Source organism: Manacus candei, unplaced genomic scaffold (genome assembly GCF_025592945.1).
Source record: "Manacus candei isolate 608988 ecotype Guabito, Panama unplaced genomic scaffold, ASM2559294v1 h1tg000051l, whole genome shotgun sequence".
In the NCBI taxonomy this organism is placed as follows: domain Eukaryota; kingdom Metazoa; phylum Chordata; class Aves; order Passeriformes; family Pipridae; genus Manacus; species Manacus candei.
Genome location: NW_026138099.1, coordinates 1,289,935 through 1,312,089, shown reverse-complemented (window position 1 = coordinate 1,312,089; position 22,155 = coordinate 1,289,935). Strand labels below are relative to the sequence as shown.

The 22,155-nt window shown below is 38.9% G+C and overlaps 1 protein-coding gene across 1 annotated transcript in view; it reads left to right on the top strand.

Moving 5' to 3' along the window:
* The window catches only part of LOC127477328 (craniofacial development protein 2-like), a 234,335-nt gene that overhangs the window by 121,750 nt on the left and 90,430 nt on the right, over positions 1-22,155 (top strand). The window lies entirely within an intron of this gene.

Below are 22,155 nucleotides of genomic sequence, written 5' to 3'. Positions count from 1 at the left end.
AACAAAATGCACAGTAAGTTTAAACCATGACATGCAGAGAATCCTGAGAAGGAGATAACAAATACTTTAAGACTTTTTATCATTTTTTTAATTGGCATTGGAGGAAGTTACGTGTAGTCCGTTAGCATGCTCTCTCTTAGATGGCTTGCTATAAAGATAAGCATAAGAGTGAGAAAACTGTACTCAGAATTTTGCAGCTTATTAAAAAGGAAAACACACACTGTTCTTGACAACATCTTTACATTTTGGCAACTATGCAGTCAAAAAGTATGTTTTCCCACTTCCTGATGACTCCTGCTGATTGAAGTGATTTGGTTTCAACTTCTCTCCCAAAAATGTATCTTCAGGGGTCTGGATGTACCTTCAAATCTATGGATGGAAACTTTCAGATGAAATAAGGAATATTTGTGACAACAATCATAATGGAAACTTTAGAGCAAACTTCCCAGAATTTTAGTGTGAAAATGTGCCAGAGATATTTGCTTAATGTTTTATTATTATAAGCCGAATTAATGTACAAGCACAAAGATCTGGACAGGAAATCACCACATGAAAATCAGATGAGAGTGAGGTGGGGAGAAGTGTTCATATGTTTATGAGGGTGGATTGAAGATATTTAAATGAAATGTACAGGAATCCTAAAGGACTGACAATGCAAAAGTTGTTTACTTTGGTTTAGCACAGCACCACTAACACAAAAGCCATTATGTGGAATCTCATTGCATTAGCCAGCTAGTGAGTGTCACAGCTTCTGAAAACAAAAAGTCTGATTGTATGAAATCATTCTGAATCAGAGGTAAGCAGAGGAGTTTTTCCTCCCCCTTCTTCAAGGATCTGCCAAGCATGTCAGATCATTCATGTTAAATTATGCTGGATGGCACTGGGATGTGCACTACTGTCATCTAATGGCTGAGTAGCAGCTGTCAAATCCTTTGTACCGTGAGCCTTCTGTAGCAATTCAACAATGGTCCAAAACAGGGGAATAGGCCTTCATGTGCTAATTTAAGACTAGTTCAAAAATAACAAAATAAACAACACACATGACAATCAGAGAAGTAAAATAGTCTCAACTCAAACAGCTTCTGCTTACCTGCAGACAGGGTTAGTTTACTAAAATCCCATGGCAAAACTCACTTCTGGTACAAAGTGCAATGATCTTATTGATTTAGTCAGCAGCTTATTTGGCTATAAATTTTAAACCTTTACAGCAGGCAGAAAGAAGGGAATTACTGAAAATTAGAAGAATAGTCATACAAGAAAAATGTTTGTCTGTATATCTATTCCTTGAATTGTTCCATGGCTTTAAAAACTTAAATTAAGTTAGAATTATCAACTCCGGCTAAGTTAAAATTAAGCTTGTACTTTTTACATATTTATTGTCCTTGTTGACCTCTTTATTTACTTAATAAACAATCTTTCCTAAATTTTCCTGTGGCTCAGTCCATGCTAGGAAAACACTAATCTCTCCCAGGTTTTAGCTTTCTCTGTTCCCCTGCACCACAGTTTGACCTGCGGGCAAATGAAGCCATTCAAATATTTGCTTATCTTGTCATCTGTTCTCATCAGACCTTGCAATTCCTGTCATGCCCCACATGTCAGTTTAAAGCATAACGTCATTAATACCTCCAGCGCCCTAATGGATGCTTCACACATGAACGCATTAATGAAATGTGTTATTGTTTTCCCTCACAGGACATTAACAATCTCGCTCATGCTGAGCCCCTGAAGCCCTGCAGTGCTGCTGAAAACCACTAGCTATCAAATGAACCCTCAGTTACGCCTCAGTAACTTTAGGTTCAAGTTTATCACTGAAGTGTCACTAATGTGAGGAGAAGATACAAGCCTCTAAGGTCTTTCGGGCCCAGCTTCAATTACCATAAAGAGTAACAGGAGGCAATAGCTGCAAGGGAAAAATACACCATCATATAAATGAAACACTGTCAAGACAAAATAGGAAAGATCTGGGTGTCAATGTAGTAATTTTTTCTTGTTTCTTTGTCTGTGGACTGGTGGCTTGTACAATGAAGACAGGATTTGTTTTCTGGAGGATATAAACACAAATAATCTAGTTTCCTGATAAAGATGTTAAATAGAAGACAACAAAGATTTCTTATGCAAAACATATTTAAAATTGCATTTCTATATCTTTAAGAATTATTTCCAGATGAGTTTATAAAATGGCCACAGCAAGTTATGTGGGTTTTACATACAGGTTAGCTAAATAAGGCTGCCAGTCTTCTGTTAGGCTGTGGTTGCAAGAGTACTTTGGCAGCAGAAATATGGTAGTAGCTTTTTCACATTACAAGTAATGTCACTACCCTTTCTATAGGTCAAAGGAGAATAAAAATAAAGTTTTTCTCTGCATTCACATCCACTATAAGAATCAGCCTCTGATTCTGCATTAAAAGCTTTTATTCCACAAAGCCAATGGATGAAGTTGTTTAAGGCTAACACTGTATGGTTAGCCTTAGAAACCAGAATTCAGAGCAGCTAAGAATTTTAAATTTTCCTCTGTGTAGTATGTATTATTGTGTAACACTCTCAATAGGACAAATACAAAAAAGTACTGCAATTTTACCTAGTATGAAATCAGGAAGTTCTCTTATACTACAGTCAAGCTTTGGCCCTCATTCTATTCTCAAGTAGTGAAACCGCTATATAGAGGCTATGGGCACACAGTTAGCACTGAGACCATGCTAGGAACAGGCAGTAGAGATCCCCAGCTGTAGAACAAACAAATAATTAAGTCCTGCACAGGTCATTCCTGGCTTGTTCTATTCCAGGCAACCTCCATCCTGTGAACTACCCTGAAAGCTCCATTTTTCATTGGTCCAAGACATGACATGAATCTCACAACTCTCCAGCATAGGAAGTTTCTGATGAGCAGCCTGCAAGGTCAGGAAGGTGGGTGGTCCCTATTTTAGCTTATTGCCTATAAACCACTTAAGACAATCTTTGAATGCCTTCACAATATTATAGCATAAGTCCCATATACATACTTCATATTGTACCAAATAAGTCCCACAGATATGAAACATAAATGGGAGAATGAGTCTTGTCATGAAAATTAACAAACTATCCCTGGAAATCAGGAACTTTTACTGCCACAAATGCACAGCTGTCTTCTGCAGAATCAAGTGGATTGCCATTTCACTTTTTCTAAGGTACCAACAAGTAGTTGGTGTTTCTTGTTTCTAAGATTGGGACAAATGGAAACATTATTTCAGAATTTTTAATATTTACAATCCAGAACCATTTCATCCCCTTGTTCATCCCTTCTTGTGTAAAACATTTTCTTTTCTCCAGCATATATTTCCATAAAGAGGGAGTAGTAAAATCAGTGTCAGCACTTGAGAGTTTTTCCTCCCCGTCAATTTATTAGTGTACTAGGTCCTCCTCCTCAGGGTCTCCCAAATCAGTGATGCATCACAGTGTCTCCGGCTCAGATATCACAGACTGTCTGCTACATCCTGTTTTTTTCTTTTTATTGCCATTGCCTAATCAACATGTCCAATAAACCTGTGACCATGATATTACATGTGATACTGGACTTCATTTCTGAACATTTCCAAACAAGCAGTTTTCATTACCTACCCATTTCTTCCTCTTAATTTGCTAATTAATTTCCAGGCTTATGCTGGAGTGAAGAAATTTTATCCCATTTGCTGCTGAACAAGCTAAAATAAGGCATGCACCACTGCCAGCAAGGATTTCCTAATGACTTCCTAGTCTGTTGTTTTAATGTGTATGCATATACACCGAAGAGAGGAGTGTCCCAGCACCAGAAATGCTGATTGTTAACTAATGGAAAGGATGAATTGCATGCTATTTGGAGATGCTGTACAGCATAAAGTACATGGTCACATGCTTCCCACATGGTTATGAGTACACTCAAGTTAAGCAACTCAACTATTTCTTTGGTTGCATGCACAGTAGTAAATTAAAGAGCCAGGGAATGTTCCTAGACACAGAAATCCAGTAATTTCTAGCACTAAGCTTTTAAAATGGCCCCTGGTGCTTCCTAAACAACTTTCAGGTGCAGCTCAGGAGTTTGAAAAGGGCTCTTGCCTGTGCTAATTGCCAGCTTAAGAGCAAATTTCATGTTTCAGACGTCATTAGTTTAAAAGAATTTGGACAAAGGCTGCTTTGTGTCAGTGTCAGAAAGGCTCCATCATCAGTTAGCCTACTTGAGTAGATTATAGCCTTTAATATCACTCCATTATATATGTCTATATATGTAATGAGATATATATATATACACACACATATATTTCCATTCCAAGTTGTTACTGGTTTCCTATTTAATCTCCACATATTTCTGTACAGGAGAATAAATACCTGAAATATTGAGGTATGTTCAGATACTGGTGTGCTATTTGGCATATTAAATGGAGGAGAAAGTACCTATATCTACATTAAGAGGCAATTCAATGCATTTACAATTAGGGTGGTAAAACACTGGCACATGTTGCCCACAATGGTGGTGGATACCCCATCCCTGGGAACATTCAGAGTCAGGTTGGATGGGGCTCTGAGCAACCTGGTCTGGTGGTAAGTGTCCCTAACCATGGCAGGGGAGTTAGACTAGATGATCTTTAAAGTTCACTTCGATCCAAAATATTCTATGATTCCACTTAGAATGGATCTGTACATTTAAAGAGCAGATGCTGAATTGTCTTCATTTATACATCTGGGCAGCATGCAACAGAAGGGGTGCTACTTCAGTTTAGTGTGCAACCGAGGGCTGAGCATTCCCAACACCCATGTGGTTTAAAGATATCTCATTCTCTAATATATCTGGAAATTAACTTCTTGAAATGTTGAGTCCCAACAAAATATTTTTTGTTATCTGTTTTACTTTCTTTCCAGCTTCTATTATCCAGGGAAAGAGTCCAAAGAGCAGCAATAAGGCCTGTGAGAACAATGAAAAAGGTCTTGCAGAGGTAGTTTCCTCAGTCTATGAAGGTGCATTTCAAAAGCAATTTTTTGAATATATATATTCAAGTGTCCTAAGAATTTGCAAATAAACTTCAACTTTGGTTAAAAAGTTAAGACACTGTATCACAGTTTATGATGTATTCATTTATTTGTCTTTTTACACATTTTCTTAGCGTCACTTGGAGATGAAATCTAGTGCAACGTATAAAATTTGGACAACACTATCATGCATATGAGAAATTAGAACTAAAATTTGTTTAATAGCTATCTTTTCACTTTGTTTAGTATTTTCTTTCCACAATCTGGGAGCAGGTGCTGCTTTTACTCCTTCCTTCCCCATCAAAGCACAGAAAAAGCATTTCCCCAGGCTGAGGAGAAGCTCTGCCCAGTTGGTACTGCCTGTCTGAAGCTTTTAGTTCTCCATATCTTTAGCCAGAGTAGCATCTAGACAACAGTTTAATTGGAACAATGCCCAGATACACTACATTAATTCAGGAAACTACCTTTTGTCAGTTAGCATTAGAGATTATTATCCAAGAAATACATACATACATATATACACATGTACATTATATACATATAGGTATGTCTCCAGAAAAATAGCCAACTTTTAAAAGTGCCCGATGCCAAATTTTGCCCCAAAAGGCGCAGAGAAACTGCTCAAAGTTTTAGTCTTTAAGCAGCAAGGTGTTTATTCAAGGCAACATTGGAGAGCAGACAGCTCACCCTGGACAAACTGCTCTGCCTTTTCAGTGAAAAGACAGGATTATACACAATTTCTGCAAGTGATTACAACATTTTCATATGCATATTCATATAATTGCAACATGTAGTTATAATATTCATAATAGGCGGAGTCTGGGTGGAGTCTGGGGCAGATTCATGTTTTTGGGATGATGTTTGGTGGTCGTTCCTGTTTCTACAGCCTCACGGGGTCGCATTTTACTCTTCTTCCTTGGTTGAACTTTTCAGCTTTCTTGTTATTTGCTGACTTTATGGTGAATTTTGCAAGACTTTTGGACTCCAGTCCCTATTTTGCCCCTTATCTTTATTTATGTAGGTGTGTGAGCATTCTTTTAGTGTACGGTACCATCTAATCCTTAAGCCCTGGTTTCTGTCTCTAGCTAAGCAGTACATTCTAGCTAAGCATTGTATTCTTCTGAGCAGGAGATTCCTCGGATCAGTATTCAGAGTTAACTCTTCAGGCCCTAGCTCCATTTCATGCCCAAGGGCCAGATTTTTAGAGGTGTTTAGATATCTAAAGATTTAATGGCCTGTAGGTTAAGACACTCCCCATGATATCTTTAGATAAAATTTTTTAAGGTTTGCAGAAGCCTAAAGTTCTTCATAGCCATAGGTAATGTGAGAAGACAGGGGGAGGGAAACATAGACCACAGGGAGAAAAATACTTTTTCTACAGAGTAGAGTAATGTCAGCTCTTACTGGTTATGCTTTCATTGCTTCTAGTGAGCAGTCCTCAGGGTAGCTGTGATCACAGCATGCCTCCTGTCCATGTGGCAACCGGCTCTGAAGTGTCTCCCTGTACACTACACCATCAAACAGGCACACACAGCTTCACGGACTTTATAGAATGCCCTCTGGCTATACTCCAAGCAATGCTTTCAGATTTATTTTCTGTATGGGCATGTCATGGTTTAACTCCATCTTGCAATTAAATACCACGCAGCGTCTCACTTACACACACTCTCTGGTGGGAAGCATGAAAAGGTAAAACACATAGGTTGTGATAAGAACAGTTTAATAACTGAAATAAAGTAAATAATAATAATGAAATGGAAAAGAGAGAGTGAGAGGACTAAAACCCAAGAGAAACAAGAGATGTACAATAAAATTGCTCAGCACCGGCTGACTGATGCCCAACCCATCCCCCAGCAGCCATGGAGCTCTTCTGGCTAGTTCCCCCCAGTTATACTGTGCACAATATTCTACGGTATGAAATGTCCCTTTGGTAAGTTTGGGTCAGCTATCCTGGCCGTGCTCCCTCCCAGCTTCTCATGCACCTGACTCAGGGTAAGCACTACTTAGCAGCAACTAAAACATCAATGTGTTATCAACATTATTCTCATACTACATCCAAACCCCAGCACTGTATCAGCTACTAGGAAGAAAATTAACTCTATCTCAGCCAAAACCAGGACAGGGAAGCAAGTTTAGTCTTCATGTCGGAATGTGAACCATTGCCAGCAACAGAGAGAAAGTCTCCATGTGTGTAACTGGTGGTGACCACATACCTCAGAGTTTGGTTTATATTTGTCTAATACAGTAAGATCTAATGAGTTGCAAGACTTTATTTTCACTGAATAATTTTGCTGAGGAAGATAGAGATGGAAATAGAAAGTGCTAGCTAGCAGTGACAGCAAGGGAAGAGAGCAGATGAAGATCTCCAAGTAACCATATGCATTAAACAGGGTTACTTTTCCTAAGAAACCTCTAAGCAAAACCCAGGCTGTTATAGTATCCCATACTCTTTCTTCTACGCCATTCCTGATCCAGGTTATATTGCCAAAAATGTGCCAGAGTGACAGGACTTCTGCGATGTAGCACAGAAGCCTAGTAGGAAGCAAGGCACAGATGAGATGATCTAACTTACGACTTCATCCCTGCGAGTAAGGCCACCGAGATTTTTTAACAGCTGGAAGGTGATGATTTTTCTTTTGAAACCAGACTGTCCCTATAATGTCAGAGTTTTTAATACATTTTCATTACCCCTTGAATTTCTACTTGCAAACTACACAGGCATAATAAATAAATTTATTACTGAGTGCACACGGTAAGTCTATTCTTTACAGTGTTAGTACACTATGCTTTAAATCTCTAGTATCTCTACAAGCAGCATTTGTGGATGTCATCAAATACTGTATAGGCAAGGATAATACTATTGATGCACATGAAAGCACAGTTTAACTGTTTTCAAGAACAATGAGATTTATACAATACTTCTAACTAAGGAAGTTACTTGAATCTTTTCAGGAATAAGGATCAATGTGTGGATATTATCTAACGAATTTCTTGTTTTCTGAATGTTGATAGACATTTCACAGGAAGTTCCCTATCAATCTAATATTATTAAAAAATAGAATTAATAACTTACTTGCCAAAATACATTGAAAACCTTCATGGATGTCATCACACTGAAATATCATATATAAATTCTACAGTGGTTCTCTAGCATAAAAAATTTAAGTACTTTGCACTACTGAAACTGACTTCTGAAAACAACTTTCAAGAGCGGTTTAATCTGTCCAGGAATATTTCAATGAGATCTCTTTGTGAATAAAAGTAATTAATTTGACACAGTTGTATTTGCCTTCTGCTTTCTGCAACTGTTTGTACTGAATTAGTTTCTAATCCCAAGACAAGTGGTTAATAAAACAAAACAACTTTCTTTCTTGTGCTAATAATTTCACTAGGATCATCTATCACAGAAGCCCCAAAATCATGGAGTCAGGATCAGGAGTTATACCACATTACCTGGAAAAACAAACAGTACATGGGAATGAATAGAACATTCCCTAGTTCAGAGCAGTAGTTTTTTGATTGAAGTAATTCTGGCATTTAGATTTTGCATAGATTCTGGAGCAGCTGCAATTAACCTTTTTTGGACTATGGTAATTTGCTTCTGAATTGGGGCTGGGGTCTTTAAGACCCTCTCTTCATCAATCTATCTTCTTCGGGGAACAGGGGGCACATGTTCTTGACTGTACTCTTGTAGTTCAGGCCAGGATTAGATGTCCTCAAACAGAAGAGACCTATCTTAAAGAGAGACGAAACATTTCTACTGGAATTCAGGGGATATTGATATGGGGAATTGGGGTAAGAGGGTTGTAGTTACTACGCTAAGGGTAAGGGTATAAGTGCTGCTGCTTCTAAATCTACTTCTACTATATAACGACTTATAAAACTTGTAGAAGCCCAAAACCAGCTCTCAGAAAAAGGAGGCTCAGTAAATTTGAATCACAAACCTTGGAAAACAAGGCTGACAAACATCTCATGATCTGAAGAAATTTGGACCCTTGTCCTGAGACCCGTTGATGTGCAACTCGGAGATATAAACCTGGCTCCAAGCAGAATTAAGAAAGGACTTTTTGAGATGGTTGTTAAAACCATGTCTAAACCACCATAATCCCTCTATCCCCCATGTAATCCTACTTGAAGAAAAATTAACTATTTGGAAATTGTAGTAAAAACTTGTGTAACTCCCCAATTAACACAGGTTGTCCCCTTCATTAACATGTCCAGCCCCAGATGCCTTTAAAATTGAGTTCTCGTGTTCAATAAAGCATTCTAATTTTCCTCATGCTGGAATCATGTCTAGCTTTTACTTTTCAGACCACCACTAAAACTTATAAAAACTAGAAAAATCAAAAAACCAGATGGACCTTAAGGCAACACAGCAGAATGGCCTTTAATGGTAATTGACTTAAAGGACTGTTTTTTCACCATTTTCCTACACCCTGATGATACACCACGCTTTGCTTTCTCCATCTCTGCTTTAAACCATGCAGAGCCCATGCAGAGGCACCACTGGGTTGTTTTGCCTCAGGGGATGCATAACAGTTCAACAATTTGTCAGACTGTTGTGGCAAAGGCTATCCACCCTGTAAGAAAGCTTCACTCCTCAGCAATTATTTACCATTACATGGATGACATCTTAGTTGCTGTATCAGGGCTTAATTAGATGTTGATACTTTGGTCTGTGTTTGGCCCAGTCACTTGTGAAAGTTTGTTCTTTTACTGTCAAGTTATGAGAAAATAAGTGCTGATAAACGAGAACTTCGTCCTTGAAGCAAGCATCTTGTATAAACTGAAATTAATTGCTGTCTTATGATTGGCTTATCACCTTTCAAGGGTGTTTGAAAGAGAAAGTGAAGAGAAGAAGGATGAAGTAAGACCCCAGACTCATTTAGAAAAGACTCCTGAGGTTTAGTGTGCAAGTGTGGGGGGAATTCCAAGGTACCCATGCATGCACAGAAGAGATGCCACTTGCATAACAGGGGGTGGGACTGAAGGCCTCTAGCTGGGCAGTGCTGGCCACACCTGCCCAGATAGATGTCACTAATTAATTGTATAAAAAGCACATAGTTCATGTTGGGTGAAGGATGAAAAATGAAAGCTTCACATCAAAGCACAACATTGGCTTTTGGGGGGACGCCCGCTATCTTGTGAGCCTGACGACTCCCCGAGAACGCAGCTTCTGCTATGGGTAATTCTAGGCATTCTGGGTCGGTAAGATAACTTCTTAAGCAACACCAGGGGGACTGGGGGAATCGTACTGAGGGTTTATTTTTCCTACTCCTTCCTCTCTCTCAAGTTTTTGTTTTGTTGGTCACCTCTTAGTAATAAATATTGGGTATTTTGTTGAGCTTTCAACGGCATACAGTTTCAATCTCAGCATCCTTCCAAACTCTCCCTATTACAGTCACCACAACCAAAGAAACCGAGTTCCAAACTGTTATAACAGCTCTGACTAATGCTGTCCAAGAAGCATGGTTGTAGGTCGCTCCAGAGAAGATCCAATGATCTCAATCCTGGACCTTCCTCGGATGGAGGAAATCTCACCCCAACCACCGATAATTAAGGTAAAGGACACTTTAACCTCAAATGACTTGCAGAAACTTTTAGGAGACATCAACTGGTTAAGGCCTATCTTAGGCTTGACCACAAAGGAACTGCACCCCCTCTTTGACCTGCTGAAAGGCAATCCAGGCAATCTAGTCGGTTCTTGACCACAGAGGCAAAGCAGGCATTAAAAACACGTTCTCAGGCAATCCAGAGCAGACAAGGCAGAAGGAGAAATCCTGAACTTCACACCTGCCTTGCACCTGTACCTAGCAGGTTCCAGCCATTTGCAGTTTTTTTCAGTTGGACCAGGCTGAACCGGATCCACTGAGGATCCTGGAGTGGCTGTTTCTGCCCCACTCAGCACAAAAGCCTGTGTGGACAATTAATGAAATGTTTGTTAAGCATGTCATTAAAGGCAGAGAATGTCTACAGGAGTTGGACAGATGGGATCCAGTGACCATCTACATTCCAGTGACGAAGGACAACCTCGACTGACTACTGGCCGAAGACACTGGATTCCAGGCTGCCTTGGTAGGGTATGATGGTGACATTTCCATTCACTATCCTAAACACAGACTTTGAGCAGAAATGGGTAACCTACCCTTAAAAGCCACACACAGATGCCAACACCAGCCAGTAAAAGGCCTCACAGTCTTTACTGATGCATCTGGATGGTCCAAAAAGGCTGCATTGACGTGGGTAAACCCTGCCACAGGATAGTGGGAAAAGGAGGTACAGATCATAAGCCCTGGTTTAGTACAAGGCCTAGAATTCGCAGCTGTTTGTATTGCCTTTGAACTGTTTTCTGATCAGCCAATTAACATTGTTACAAATTCATGTTATGCAGCAGGTTTGGTTTCACGTCTCAAGGCTTCCTTCCTTTGAGATGTTGCTATTCCACACTTACTCATGGAAATATGTACTGTATGGGTTCTTGTTAACCACAGAATGTTTGATTTCTACATAATGCATGTTAGGTCACACACAGAAATGCCGGGGCCTGTAGCAGAAGGGAACCAAAGAGCTGATGCAGCAGCTATGTTCACTACACAGTGCCTAGAACTCTCAAGCAGGCTAAATTGTCTCATTCCTTCTTCCACCAGAACTCACATTCTCTGAAGAGACAATTTCAAATCCCCCTTAATCAGGCTCGAGATCTAGTCATGTCATGTCCAGGCTGCCAACAAACTACTCCAGTGCTATCACAAGAAGGAGTTAACCCCAGGGGACTGAGAGCTAATGAGGTTAGCTAATGTGTTATCTGTCTGCTAATGTGGCAGACAGATATCACACACACAGCTGAGGTTTGGTCAGCTGAAATATGTTAATGTTACAGTCAACACGCACTCCAGATACATAACTGCCGCTGCACATACTGGGGAGAAGACGCTGGCTTAACTGCTTTGCAACACTAGGAACCCCAAAAAAGACAAAACTGACAATGGTCCAGCATACATTTCAGCAAAAGCCAAAACTTTCCTAACAGACTGGGGAACCTCTCATTCCACAGGCATACCACATTCACTCATGGGACAGGCCATGGTAGAGAAAGAATACCGTACCCTAAAAGACATACTCAAAAGACAAAGAAAGGGGGAGTCCATCTGTAGTCCACAGGAACGTCTGTGGAAGGCAACATATGTCATAAATTTTTTAAATTGTGACAGTGCAGAGAAAAGCAGGTATGAGAGATAACATAGACCTCAGGCATTTTCCTCTCCCAAACCACTGGTCATGATAAAAGACTTAATATCAGGGCAATGGATGGGACCAGTAGATCTCATGATGGGGGGAGAGGGTATGCATACATATCTACAGGTAAAGAATTAAAATGGATTCCTTCCAGGTGTGTCAAACCCTATATAGGTACACCTTCACAGCAGCAGCAAGAACCAGAGTGATAATTGAAGAGACTGCAGACAAAGACACATAACTGATGTTTACTACTGAAAATGACCAGTGTGGCAAAAATACAGAATCTTATTAAAGGCCATAAGTGTGCATGTGAAGAAAAAGAGGCGGCCACCGGTGTGAGTGTGTATGAGTGAATGAAAGAGAATTATGTGAGAGTACAAGCACCTTAACACTAAGCCTTAAAAAGGTAACACTACCTCAACCACATGGTCACATTAGAAGAATTCAGTTCATAATGTTTGCCCCTCAATAAACCCTGTTGTTGAAATAAAGTTGAATTTTCCCTGTTCTACACAAACCCTTAGACAAATAAAGACTAATGTTTCTTGTTTCTCCCATTATGTAAGTACCACCCATTTTATAAAAAACTCTCAGATCAAAAAAGTTGTTTATCCCAGTTACATTACAACCCTTAGGAAAATAAAGGTTCAAGTTTATATCAAGCACATTCAAAACGTTAAAGAGAAAAATTCTAATAAATAGGTTTGTTGAAGAACCAGGGTAAAGCAGTGAGCAGGGTCACTGTGACACAGTGGTAATTGCTAAAGGTTTTACAAGGTTTAAAAATGTACTGTTCTATTATTTACACTGTTCTATGACTCGTCTTAATAGTAAAACTGGGGGAGATGTAGGGAACATGTTTTAGGGATGCTGGATGAGGCACCCTGGGAGATGTAGTCCCAAATGTACTCTAATACACCTGGGCAGTGGCGAACCTGTGGTGGTTGTTTTAAAGTTGTTTGAAAGTGCATATAAAATATGCTGTTCGCTTCCAATAAACGGATTTGGTTGTTGGGACTCCAACCAACCAGGTCGTGTGGGTTTATTTATTTATTATATTAATAAAGCCACATTCTGGGACCCATTTTCTCCTTCCATTTAAATCAATTTCCTAAAAACAACCTCAGTGAAAGCTGCCCATTCAGACACTACCCATGGGCTTGATACAACTACAAACAGGTGGAATTATTATAATTAAGTATAGTTGCTGTTTGGAAGAGTGCCTGTAGGCTCTATAGTCAATAGCAACTATAGACTATGGACTACAGCAACTATACTTAATTACACAGCATAAGCCAGAATTTAGGCATTAGACACGTGTTATAGTTATAAACTGGAGATGAAACTTTAGCAATGAATATTCATACCATCATGTCACCCGAAGGCGGGGAGGGCTTTATGTGGGCCAGAGCTTTCTCAGGGTCTTAGGAGGTGCCAAAAAGTGATTCCCCACTTGACCTGGCCTGGCACAGGAACTGGAAACAGTCCCTTCCTTCTTGCTTTCTGTTGCTGCAGTGGTGGGAATTCTCAGAGGTCGGCCCAGGGCTGTCTCTTTTCCGCAGTCCTAGTTGCTGCCACCGCCACCCAAATGAGCCCAGATCTACTGCACAGACAGAAGGCTTGCTGACATTCCACACCAAAGCCAAGGGACACAAAACCATGTCACAATCAGTGTTTTGAGGTTGCCCCCATGCCCGCCAGCACTGTCTGCCCAGAACCACTGCTGGAGTGCCAATGCCACTTTGCCTGCAGCCCAGCCAAGCCAAACAGGACAATATGTGGCAGAGAAAAAAGAGACTCTGAACTGGTATCAGTTTCCCTTTTTGTCCCCAGGGAGGTGGGCGCCACTTGTTTTTGGTAGGTCTTTGGGTTTGTGGGTAAACTTTTTCCCCCCTGTATTTTTGCAGTTATTTTGTAACTATTTTCTTTTAGTAAATAGTTGTTTTTTAACTTACATCTCCTCCCATTTTTGTCTCTTCTATGTTAGAGGAAGGGGAACAAAAGCGGAGGGGTTTCATCTTATTGGAGTTCCCCTCTCTCAAATATACCAAGACAGCACATTTTTCTTAAAATCACTACCGAATATAAATAAGCTAATTAGGCCCCAAGTTATTCAATTCTAAACTTGTACAGTGAAAGTAAAATGTTTTATGTTAATTACCAGTTTCTTTGTAAATATAAAACCAAAACAGTCTTTTCTTACACTTAATTTAATAAGAATATTGCTTATTAGTAAGTCTATCAGAACAGCACAGCCCTGTGAGTAATTGCCTTATCTGTTTACTAAAATTGCATCACTCAGTTCCTTTCAATCTGTTTTCCCCAATTAAACAGGGTTCAGACAGAAAACTAATCTAATATGTATTTTACCCCATCAATTCTAGGATGATGATTCCACTATAACCATCTTTTCCAGTTTCCATGTCTATCACATGCCATCTCATCAGTATTATTCAATCTTGCGTAATCTTTCTAGAAAGTTTTATAATTGACAGATTCTTAAATATAGCTTAATCATAACTTTGTTTTAGGTAGAACAGTTGTGATTAACATTGAAGAGCATTCCAGGCCCAGGAGATAAAATGGCAGAGCACTAAATATCTGGGGTTTTGTTGAAAGATTAAATGGCCTTGATCACTCGCATTAGGAATATATGAGGAATACTTCCATTCCTCCTACCTGTTGTTAAAAAATTGATCTATTTAGACCACGCCAAGAAATCTCTAGCTACATGCCTACCACCTTTGTAGTAAGATTTTCTGATAGGTCAAGAATTTCTGAGTCCTTACATTCAGAATGGTTTTTAATATAAAGAGAAAGATGGACATGATGATAAGAAATAACAGATTTTGGAAGAGGAGTATTTATTTTCATAGAAAAAACATTGTGAAGCAAAGCAGTAGTAAGCATTTAGGACAATATCCAGTTGGTGAGTCAGAACTATTGGTCTGAGGCCTCAGGTAAAAGAAAGATTGTCATTCAGTTCAGTAGACAAATCATTCAGGGGAATTGTCAGTATCAATATTGTAAAGGAACTTCAATAACTGACAGTTTTATAGCTGAAATAAAAGAAGCACCATCTTCAACTTCCGAAGATTTGGGTTATCTTCGCATTGCAACCTAGAAAGACTTTATAAGCATTTTGTTGTTTGATAAAATAATTAAAAGCTTCTATTATAGAAATCTCCAGGAGAAATAAGACCTGTTTCAGTTCTGATGATGTGGTAGAGCTATATAACATTTGTTTGCACTTAAAAAAAGCTTCTCAGTTATATGTAACCAATAAACGAAAGTTCCTATATTTTTTAAAAATGGAAAAAGGGTAGGCTCTTGTCTTTATAGACTTCAAACCTAGTCTTATTAAAGCAAATTGACTGTTAAAAATAAATGAAAAATGAATAAAAATAAAACAGGGAGCAAAAAAACCCAACAACAACAACAAAAGAAACAAAAAACAAACAAACAAAAACCCCCAAACCTCTTCCTGCTCTTCTGGGAAAAATCCCAAAGACTAAAAAGACCAGTCAATTATCCCTTCCAATCATCAATGTAAATAATAATTTATAGACCATCACCTTGCAAAGCAGATGAAAGATAGTGGATATAACTTAATCTAGATTAAGTAAATACAGGCGGATAGGAATTGCAAAACTCTTCCCAGACAGGAATTGAAACACGAGTTCTCTACATGCAGTGTATAACCAACATGCCTGGAAGACAGTGTCGGAGATGTTTATGCAAACATCCAGTATAACCATTAGTTTTCCCCATTTTAAAGCCATGAGTTAGTAAAGAGTCATTTACTCATAGTTTGTCTGTTACCTTATGTAAAAACTCTTGGTTTCGACAGCGCTGTTGCAACTGCACGCAAGTTAGGAAGCAGAGAATAACAGGTACACACCATGCACATTTTATATTTCTGTTATAAACTAACTGAAATGAAGACAAACAGCAATCAGACTACTTCGAATCTTGGAAATAACAGCTTCTGTAAGTGAAGTCAATGAAAAAAACCAGCTGTTTACTTTTAACAGTATTCATACTATTATAACTGACCAAAGATATTGATTCTCATGTAGATATAAAACACTAACAAAAACTTAAGCATTGTCTTATCCTAAAGGACACCAAATATTTCCTACAGAAAAGCAGAGAAAGCTCATTGCTATCCTTAGTGGGTTCCCAAGGGAATTGGAGCACCTTCCCTATGAAGACAGGCTGAGAAAGTTGGGACTGTTCTGCCTGGAGAAGAGAAGATTGCATGCAGACCTCATGGCAACCTTCCAGTACCTGAAGGGGGAAAACAAGGAAGCTGAACGGAGACTCTTTGTCAGGAACTGTAGTGACAGGACAAGGAGTCATGGGTACAAACTGAAAGAGGGGAAATTTAGGTTAGACATATGGAAGAAATTTCTTACTGTGAGGCTAGCGAGGCACTGGAAGAGGTTGCCCAGAGAAGCTGTGGATACCCCATCCCTGGAACTGTTCAAGGCCGGGCTGGGTGGAGATTTACGCATTCTGGTCTAGTGGGATGTACCCCTGCCCATGGCAGGGGAATTGGAACTAGATGAAGTTTAAGTTCCTTTCCAAACCAAAGCATTCTATGATTCTGTGATTCTAAATCCAGATTAAGGTCAGGTGTATCTGGATTTCAGTTCTATCCCTTTGGAACCAACAATAAATCTCAAGGGAAAGCATGATCTTCCTATGTCCCATCTTTTAACCCTGCAACAGATATATGACACCTGACTTACTTAATTTTAAAACAAATTTCAGCTATTTCTCTCTAATATTCTAGGGAATTAAAATTCATATTTATGATGCAAACTGTTAATGTCACAATACTTCTACTAATATTTCCACACTGAAGTTGTAAAGTTGAAGAGGGAATTAATTGTAAGTATTTATTTACACTGCTGAAGCTATCAACATCTACTTTATATAGTACCAATTTTTATATATGACAACCTCCCAATGAATCAGCAGCGCCGAGTCTAGAAGTTATATCAGATTAATTTATGGTCTGTTTGTTAGACTCTGATGTACAATAAAATACAGCAAATTAAATGTTCTATAGGTTAATGATTTATGTTCAGTGATGAGTGTGCATTAAATCATTTACTGAAGAATCAGATGATTCTTCTAGACAACCACCAAATGGAAGTATGACAAACACAGTGAGGCTGTATTACCTCCAGTGGAAAATTAGAGGATGGTAGAAAATAGTAGTAATGAAGAGGCAAATGGTGGAGCAGATGGGGAGGGTACCAAGATGTTGAAAAATTAATTAATGACTGAAGTATCTTGAAGAGGAAAACTACTTTATAATTGGTAAGTATCATTAATTAATTTAAGTTTCTTTTCTTTCTTTTTTTTTTTTTCAAGTAGCCTGTTATACTGAAAGATTCCCCAGCATGCTGTGGAAGGATGTAATACCTTCAGAATTTCTTTGAGTTGAAGGGCTTGTCAGCTTACTATTAGGGACATGAAGTCAAATGCAAAAGCTTTGCAATAGCTCTTATGTTCAAACATAAGAAAGCCACAGTAAAGCCATTACGAAAAAGAAGGCAGTCTAGTGAGAGATCAACAGATTTTTTGCACACAAAAATCCTATAAAAAGGAGCCTTCAAGTGTATCAGTGCAAGCCAAATATATCAATGGATCATATATAAGAAATGCTCTATTGTCATGTTAAATATGAAAAGACGTAGAGACTACAGAGGGACAGCAGTGAAGGTTTTGACCATGTAATTATTTGTACATACAACTTAGAATATGCCAAGGAGGATAGTGTTGCAAATTATCCATGTGTCCCAAATTATGTTCACAGATCATTTGTTGATCCGTTAAGATCTGACTTGTTATTTATTCTGTTGTTTTCCTGTAGTTGTCATCAGCTATCACCACATTACACATTCTCAAAAAGGTTACTCTTTTGGAGTAACCAATTAGAGTAATGAGAGAGTTGCAATGAGCTGATCTCAACTAAATGTGTGTCTATGCAATGGAGGCTACAGTCTAGCATTATTTACCACAACAAGGATATAATACATAGTTGAAAGTAAATCAACAAACTTTTCAACACAAAACATTACTATTTTCAAACACTACTTCATTCCTTCCTTCATTCATATTTGAAGGAGATAATCCACCAACATGGAATTGCTGCTCTAGTGACTCACCCAGCATGTGTCCTGCTGTCACTGATAGCAACCCTGCCCTATTTGCTAAAATGTGAATCAGAAAAATTACCTCATGCCCAGCAGGTTTTACATGTCCTTTCCTCTTCTGTTCATTTATTTATTAGGTTTTGCCTTTTAACACAATCCTGAACTGCTGAATGGTGACACCATTGTTTGAGTGAGCTTAAGGTATGGTACTCTATGCCTTAGTTATCAGCTGTCTCTAAATCCAGGTCAAAGGACATGCTTATAGTTGATCCAAAAGGTTAAATCCTTCTCTCTTCGACCAACAGATTTGAGAAAAAAAAAAAAACAAAAACACAAAGAAGGGTTATCTTGGCAAGAGTATGTAAAGGTTATTCTTTTACCTGCTGTAGTAGAACACAAGTACTAAAAGCTCTATCAGATAGGAACCTCATTTTAAAAAAGAATATTTTATATATATATATATATAATATATAATACATATAATATATATTCTATTCTATTCTGTATTATGTATTTCTATTTTTATATAATATTTATACTATAAATAAATTTAAAAACCTGAAAAAAACAACTCAGATCCACAGCTCTCATATCAAAGTAGAAAAGAATTGCACACATCAGCCTGAGCTTTTTCTGTCAAAGAACTTGAATGCCAGGCAGTTTTTGTCACAAAATAACCTTTTCTTCTTGATGCAAACAGAGAAAAAAAGGGCATGAAAATGTAACAAAATTTGATGGCAAGCCGGTAGTTATATAATTGTTCAGCTAGACCCTTGTATACCTCTTTTTGGAGACTAAAATAAGGAAAGTCAATAGAATCAGACACTGGGATAAAACGACATTGCCATATTCTTCCCAGCAAAAAAAAATTTGCTATCATCCGCATCATATCCTTCTCTGGTCTGAAAGACATTCTGTATGTGTCAGTTATGAGCACACTCTAATACTGGCTAAGGTCCTTACCATATGTACAGTAAATTGAAGAATTATCTGTTTGGAACCAAAACAAGCAGAAAAGAAAGATAAGCTGATTTAAGATTCATTGATTTACCATACCTCTACATATGGTCCTTACCAGTATAGCTAACTTGATTTTAAAGGTGTTAGTCATATTGTTCAGTGTGGTCCTTTTTAATCTACAGGATAGAAAAGGAGGTCTAGTTTCAAACATATGTTCCATAAAATGATACAGTTCTATCTGGAGTGTTCTCAACAATTCTTTTCAAATTCTCATTCCACAATCATAATAAAGCTCATTTACAAACATAAGCAATTTCTCTTTGATGGTGTTTTTACCCTTTGACTAATTCAAGTTAATGCATCTCAATCCAAAACTGTAGTCTTTACATAAATAATCTGTGAAGAAACAAGATTCAGGATGGGAGCCGTTTCAGGCGTGGAGAAAGACATATAGCAATTGACAGGACTTTATTATATGGATTTTACCATTATGTGGTTTCATTGTATCCACACTACGCAGTGCACAGCCTGGGCATGTCCGGACTTGCCACAAGTTTGCCTGCTCCCTGCTTCCTCGCTCCCCTCTCTGATAGGCTGCAGAAGCTGCAGAGGAGACAGTTGCCATTCACCCTTCCCTTCCTTGGTTCTTCTCACATTCCTCCCCCTTTGTCTGTGTCCCTACCCTGTTTTGTTCCCCTGTTTGTCTGTCTCATGCTCCACCCCATGTTCTAGCCCTTTCCTTGCCTGAACCCATAAATCCTCTGGACATCTCAATAAAGTATTCCATTTGCACCTCTACCTTGTCTCCAGACCCGTCCGTGCTGCATCACGGCCCCATCCCCCCTCAGACCGTGGCAATAATCCATTCATTATCCATTTATAAGTCTGAGTGATTCCTCACACCCTATAAATCTTAAGTATTAACTAAAGTTTTAAGTCAACATGTCTTTCTGCTAAGAAGATACTAAAACCAAGTAACACAACTGAATTAAAACATAAGGGAGACTGAGAAGAAGCATTTCCCTATCAGTAAAAGAAAAAAACTTTACTGGATCATGTGAAACTTTCTTAGCTAAGTTTCTGTTTCAAATAGCATCCAACAGTTAATTTCTATCTAGGTTCCTAGAAGGGAAACCTCCAAGGTTTGAAAAGGCACAGCTGACATCCATATCCAGGGAGAATTTTTTTTTAAATGTATCTTGTAAAAGATAAGTAGGTGTGGTGGTTTAATCCCTGTCAATAGACAAACCTGCAGACAGCTGCTTCTTTACTCACCTCTCCTGCAGGATGGAGACAAAATAGGAGAAAGGTGGTAAGATTATAAAAGTCTATTGAGTTAGTTCAGTCCATAACTTGGGTTCCTTCTGTTATAATTGTCCTAGTTAGGACAGCTGAGATCAGTTCATCATGGTGGGTGTAACCCAAAACTGTATTCTATAGCCTTCCATGTCATTTCCCAGAAACTAGACTATTGTTGTCAATAGACTATTCGCACCCTCTGCCCATAGAGCCTGACTCCTCAGGCTATAAACTAGGTGTTAAGAGGCCTGTGAGATAGGAGGATGTTTCTGTCCTCACACCCTTTGTGAAACTCCCCGCCCTGAGGGGAGTACCAAGCATTCCTGCCTGAACTGGAGGATATATAATCTTGGAGTTTTGGAACATTTTTCAACCCACTCATGGGATCCAGAGGATGGCTGCATCTCATCGCTCTCAACCAGACTTAGACCACCACTGGACTGCGATCACCACTTCTGGCCAGACTGCAGCAGCTCTCCCACCAGCAGGTTCTTCCCCTCTCCCTTTACTTTGGACTCAAACAGGGCCCAAGGAACACCACTTTGTTCATGCCCCAGGGTACTGGGTTATACATTTGGGGTTTTGTGGGTTGAGACCAATTGTTTGTTTGTATTATTGTACTTACTGTATTATTTTAATAAATTGTTATTCTGACTTATAATCTCTCCTTTGAGTTGAGTTCATTCCCCCTGCTGGTTAACTTTTAAACCAGTACAATAATAGATCAGAATAAAATATATGGCTTGTTGTGTTGTTGAGAAGCAAAGACAGCTCAAGCTGAGTCACCAGCTCACTTGTTCAGCTTCTTGTGAGGTTGGTCCTCCGTTTGCTTGGGTTGTTCCTGCTACAGCACTTCCTACAACATCCAACTCAAACCATGGGTTATAACAGGTTAAATGTATATCCATTACAATTTCCACACCTTTTCCCTTTGGTCCAGGTAATAAAGTTACTATTGCAATGACATCCACACATTGCATTTGTGCCAGCATGAACCCTCCATGGGCTGCAGTTCCTTTGAGGGTGTACCTGCTCCAGTATGGGCTTACTCATGGGCCATAGTCCCTTCAGGAGTGTTTCTGCTCCAGTTCATAGCTGACTTTGTGCATGTCTAGTACAGCACTACAGGAATGGCAGCAGTGCTAGGGTCATATGCCAGTCCAGGCACTTGGGCACATATTGTTAATCAAAATGTTGCCAGTCATGACAAACTAAGATGATAAGTAGTACCTGAAACAGCAAAACCAGTCATCAACAAGCCAAAGACTCTAATAAGTGAGTCTCATGGCAAGCATGAGAGCCTGCAAAATAAGTTATAACAGCTATAAATTCAGACTACAAACAAATCTGATGTTATCTTGAACCTCTTAAGGCCTGTGTTATGCAATAAAAAGTCTTGTGGTGGGTTGTCCGCACAATGGGTTGTGTAGGCAAATACCTACACAGCCAGCCAGTCACTTCCCTATCCCTTGGGAGAGCAGAAAACAGAAGGGAGAGAATAATATTCATG